The sequence below is a fragment of the Alnus glutinosa genome, chromosome 8, assembly GCF_958979055.1.
Source record: "Alnus glutinosa chromosome 8, dhAlnGlut1.1, whole genome shotgun sequence".
Taxonomy (NCBI): domain Eukaryota; kingdom Viridiplantae; phylum Streptophyta; class Magnoliopsida; order Fagales; family Betulaceae; genus Alnus; species Alnus glutinosa.
In genome coordinates, this window is record NC_084893.1 from 638,747 (window position 1) to 644,746 (window position 6,000).

Genomic DNA, 6,000 nt, shown 5'->3' on the forward strand with positions numbered 1-6,000 from the left:
ACACACATTCTTGTTTTCTATTTAAACATCCAAAGAACATTTAAGCTTAACTTGTCATTTAAGTTCTTGACCACATATGTTAAAACCATTTAATGAATCCAACTCAAAGATAAATCACAAAGAATACCTATTTGAAATCAAATCATCCATTGTATCCATTCAAAAAACAAATCACAATGGATATCCTCTTTCAAACCGATAAATCAATGTATCCATTGGCTGAAACACATTAAATGTCCTACTTCTTCAACCAAACACATTCATTCTAAAAGATAAAGCATTAAAGTGAATGGAACTTGAATAACATATTAATATAATATCAAATGTACAAATAGCATAACAAGAGTGTGAATGTTATTAATGGTGAGGTTTTATCATCAATCTTAGTTGAGAGTTCTAGCCTCCCATGACTAAAAACACCACAAAAGCTTGAAGAAATAACATAAACTCAAAGAAGACTGAAAGAAAAGAGCTACAAAATGTAAAGAGTTTCTGAAACTAAACTATTAAAGAAGAGAAAATGACCTAAGACTACTGCCCAATTCGATCGGTTTCAAAAGAAAGAATGCTATGGCTTTATAGAGGAACATTAGGGTTTGAAGGCCATGTAGAAAGACTCATCTACCCCCTCTAGGGTTCCTCTCTTGCAAGAGATAACCAAAGTCACGAAACCAGCGTGCTCTACTACGAAAATCAGAGGGAGAAGTGCTTTTGTCAAAAGAAATGGTCTAATTGGAGTTCTGGTACAAGTCTGCATTTTTGCCAGTTTTGCAGGGTGTGCTCGAGCCCAACAGGCTTGCGCTCGAGCTCACTCGGGCTTGAATGACTTCCTTGCGCACATCATGGTGCTCTGATGGCTGCTGATGGGCAAGTGTGCTTGAGCCCAACAGGGTTGTGCTCGAGCTCACTTGGCTGAAAAGACTCTTTTGCGGCACATTGTTGCAGGCTGATGGCATGCTGTGGGCGCCTGCGCTCAAGCCCAGCAGGGGTGTGCTAGAGCCCGTTGCCTTAAAATTCGAATTTACAACCTTTTGTGCAATTTTGCCTCAAAACCTTCATTTTTCACTTAATAACCTGCAAAATGTTAAAATACATCAGAAAATAACAAAGATAAAGGCTTAACAAATGCAAATTAAGGAGTCCAAATATACAATATTTGACACTCATCAATCACATTCCTCCCATGTGAATTGGGCAGCCTTTTAATAAAGTCCGTACTCACCTCAGTTCATGTCTGGGATGGAATGAGAAGGGGTTGCAACAACCCTGCAAGCTGGATATTCTCCACCTTGTTTCTTCGGCATACATCACACTCTCGGATGTATTTGCGGATGTCCATCTTCATTTTAGGCCAATAGAATTCCTTCTTTACTTTTGAATAAGTCTTTTAATTGCCCATATGGCCAACTAATGGACTGCTATGAAACTGGTGCAGGATTTGTTGATGGATTGGCACTAGCATACCCAAATAAAGCGTCCCTTTGTAAAAGATGAGCCCATTCTGTATGTTGTACTTTACTGGATCGAGAGCTTCCTCTTGGAATTGCTGCAGTAACTGCTGGAGCATTGGATCACCTGGATAAGTCTTCTTAAGCTCTTCTAACCAGTCTGCCCTGATTGTACTTATTGCATGTAGATGTGGTTCCTGCATATCTGTATTTGATTGTATTGTTGAATCTGCATTGCTGTCTATTTGTGTTGAGGCATGTTCAAAACCTGTTTCTTCTCCTGCCTTAGCTTCTGCATTTGTTTCCTCTGCTACCCCTGCCTTATCTGCATTTGCTACATTGAATGGTACCTTGGAGAGTGCATCTGTAGCTTTGTTTCCTCTGCCTTTTTTGTACTCCACTGTAAAGTCATACCCTAGGAGCTTGGAAATCCATTTTTGTTGAGCTGGGGTACCTACCCTTTGCTCCAATAGGTAGTTTAGAGCTTGTTGGTCAGTTCGCACAACAAAAGTCTACCCCAATAAATAATGCCTCCATTTTTGGACTGACATGACCAAGGATAGTAACTCGTTTTCATAAGTGGATAAGAATAGGCTCTTCCCTTTTAAGGCTTGGCTTAAATAAGCTAAAGGTCTCCCCTCCTGCATTAAGACCGCCCATATTCCAGCCCCCGAGGCATCACAATCTATTATAAACTTCTTAGTGAAATCTGGTAGGCCTAGTACTTGTGGAGCGTTCATCAACTCCTTAAGGTGCCGAAAAGCTGCTTCAGCATTTTCATTCCAGCTAAAGGAATTTTTCTTCAAGAGGGCTGTTAATGGTGCTGCAACTCCCCCGTACTCTTTAACAAATTTTCTGTAATATCCAGTTAAACCTAAGAATCCCCTTAAGGCTTTTGGGGTTCTAAGATTCGGCTAGCTCTTCATTGCCTCAATTTTAGTAGGATCGGCCTTAACTTCTTATTCCGAAATGACATGGCCTAAATAATCTACTTCTAGACTCCCAAAAGTACATTTGGATGCCTTAGCATAAAGTTGGTGTACTTTTAGGGCTTCAAGGACTAGCCCTACGTGTTTAAGATGTTCTTTAAGATTCCTACTATATACTAGGATATCATCAAAGAAAACTAACACAAATTTCCTTAAATAAGGCCTAAACACCTCATTCATTAATCCTTGAAAAGTAAAGGGTGCATTAGTTAGTCCAAAAGGCATTACTAGAAATTCGTAGTGCCTTTCATGTGTGCGGAAGGCAATCTTGGGTATTTCCTCGAGCTTCATCCGGATTTGGTGAAACCCAGATCAGAGATCCAATTTAGAAAAGATCACAGCTCCAAACAATTCATCTATATTAGGGATAGGATACTTATCTTTAATAATATCCCAATTGAGCGCCCTATAATCCACACACATCCTCCAACTCCCGTCCGCCTTTCTCACAAGTAACACCGGTGAGGAGTAAGGGCTTTGACTCGGCCGAATGACTCCCGAACTCAACATCTCTTGCACCAACTTCTCAATTTCTTCCTTTTGGTAGTAGGGATATCGGTAGGGCCTCATGTATGTAGGTTTTGATTCATCCTGAAGAAGGATTTTGTGGTCATGACTTCGGGATGGGGGTAACCCTTTGGGCTCCTTGAAAACCTCTAGATATCCCTCTAGAAGCTCCTGGATGGCTGGATGCATCAGAGGCTTGGACTTTGCCACTGTAGCCTTCATAAACTGTACCCAAACTCCCTTGCAGTCAGATCTGGTACCCTTTGGTATGTTCTCTCTGGCGTCCAACAAATCAGGGGTTGGGGTGAGCCCCTGCAAAGTCACGTCCCAATTCTAATATGGAAATTTCATGGTTACGGCCCCGAAATCCCATAGGATTGGACTAAGGAACCTCAACCTATCAACTCCTAAGACCACATCTATAGCGCCCCACCTTTCTAAACAAGCCGTAAGTGTAATTATCTAAAATTACATGTAACACTACTACATAAAATAGTAGCAGACCTTTTTTTTTTTTTTTAAAGATCAGAGTTTCCTCAGAAATATAATTGTACCAGAGCATCTAAAAAACTTCATATATTATATATATATCAACAACTAAGAACTTAGTTTACCCAAAACTGCCACAGACAGCAGGCTACATACTTTACAAGGTTATTAACAAAACATTGTAAAGCAAAAGTTGCCATAAGTGACATACTAAAATACACACATCTAAAACTACCAGTATTTTCACTATTAACATTAAGTACACTATTTCCTCCAAAAACTGAGGCCTCCAATTAGCCTCTCTCGTCATAAATCGGACATTCGTATATGTCCGCTTCTTTTTCTTTTTCCTCTTCAACCGCATCTACAAAAATTTATAAGTGGAAGAGTGAGTCCACAGCTCGGCAAGTTCAAGCAAACTAACCATTTATAATTTGAGCCTTCAGTTATTTATAAAATATTTCATCACTAGTGCTTACTAGACAGCCATGTATGCAGGGTTTTCACAAAGTTGTTTTCAATAAAAGTATGGCTAAATAGTAAACCAGGTGATAGACAATTGGATAAATAATAATAAAACATAAATATCTTTCTTTGCATTTTCTTACTACATAAATAACTCCACATTTTATAATATGAAGCAGTAAAACAGTTCATAACATGATGAGTAAAACATCAGTTAAAATTAACATACTTTAACACGTAACATTGCATAACAATAAGTGAATTTATGCTCCCACTTATCCTCAGGAGTTTGCTAAGTGCTACCCCACTTAATCGCAAGGTTGCTAATAATTTATCCCTCTCATAACTTTGAGGTGTCAAGTGATACCCCATTTAACCGCAAGGTGCTAATAATTTATCCCTCTTCTAGCTTTGAGGTGTTAGGCGCATAATCTCCACCTAACCGCTGGGTCTTTTCAAGCACTCATACATAATTTTCATATAATATTATCATTTTCGCAAATCACATTTTCCTTCCAAAACTTATTCATATCCTTTTGAAAACACATTTTCATTTAACACATACGTAAAACATCTCAAAATATATTCATACGTGTAATCAAAATAACAGGGCTCAAGAAAACATACATAACATGCTTTTGTAAAATAATGCAGGGTCAGTAAATTTGAATTTACAATTTAGGCTTATATTCCTTAGACGATTTTCTGCGGCTTCGTACACTTTCTGCATTAATATTGTACCTTTATATTAGCATATATTCTTTATTTTTCATTCCTAAGCCTTATTTTTAGGTCCTAAAAATTCGGACAGCATAACGCCATGTTTACAATGTTATAAATGCAACTTGGGCATCATAAAGACATATCTAAAATATCCTAGTATTATTTGGGCATTACATCGGCATATCTAAATATCCTAGTATTGTTTGGGCATTACTACGGCGCTATTGTAAAATACCTAAAAATATTTAGGCAGCACAACGACCCACTTGTAATTTTTTTAAAAGAATGATTGGATATAATATCATTCTTTGAGATATTTAATCATACATTTCCCAAAAATTTAGGCATTATAACAAACATAATTTAAATTCTAATAACTAGAATGGACATAAACTAAAAATAAAAGAATTTATGCATAGCAATTCCACTGCAAGTACACTTGAACAAGCTTCAACGTTCACTTTCTAACATGATCGATCTACAGTACGCGTGATTCCTCCAGAATTTTGTGGGTTCGGGCGTTCGGCTTTAGTTTTCCTTTTTGAGGAATTTCTAGAGTTCACATAATCGCGTCTAGTTGTACACAATAGAATCTTGACTTTTCAACTCATGCATTCCCTTCTTCTACGTATTAACGGGATTTTTTATTATTTTTTTTTTCAAGCTACCTACTTGAAACCATTTTAAAATCACAAAAGTAAATTTTAATTTAATGACCCATTAATCTTTGTATAATTTACATACAAATTTCACAATATTTTAATTAATCTATGTTAAATCAAAGTATTTAAGTCTAAATTGTTAAATCATCCATAATGCGTATTAAAGTCTAGTTCAAACTGTCAACTTTTAATTCAAATTGATGATATAAAATTATAAATCAAATATATTTAATCCGACTTAAAACTATTATTTACATTTAAAGTATTATTAGTCCACTTAATAAACTCCTTAGGTGTTACAACATCACATCCACCTAGAGGGTAGGAGATGCAACGTAGCTGTAAAAGTGCACCCCTGTAGAAAAATTGACATTGTCGTACAGTGACATTGGCAAGAGAGAGTGGCTCCGTCTGCCACTGTGACTGTTAGTTGCCCCTTTTTATTAGCTGATAGTTTAGCCCTTTTTGCCACATTGGGGTCCACAAAACTGTGGGTATTCCCTATATCTATTAAGATCACCACCTCCAAGGAACCGACTTTACCTATAACTCGCATTGTGCGGGGAGTTCGAGTCCCTGCCAATGCATATAAGGTAATGCCGAGCAGTTCACCTACATCCTCCTCCTCTAAGGATAGTTCTCCTTGTAGCTCCAGCAATCCTTCCTCCAAAGGCTCCCCTTTCTCCTCACATTCAATCATTTCCATCACAATAATAA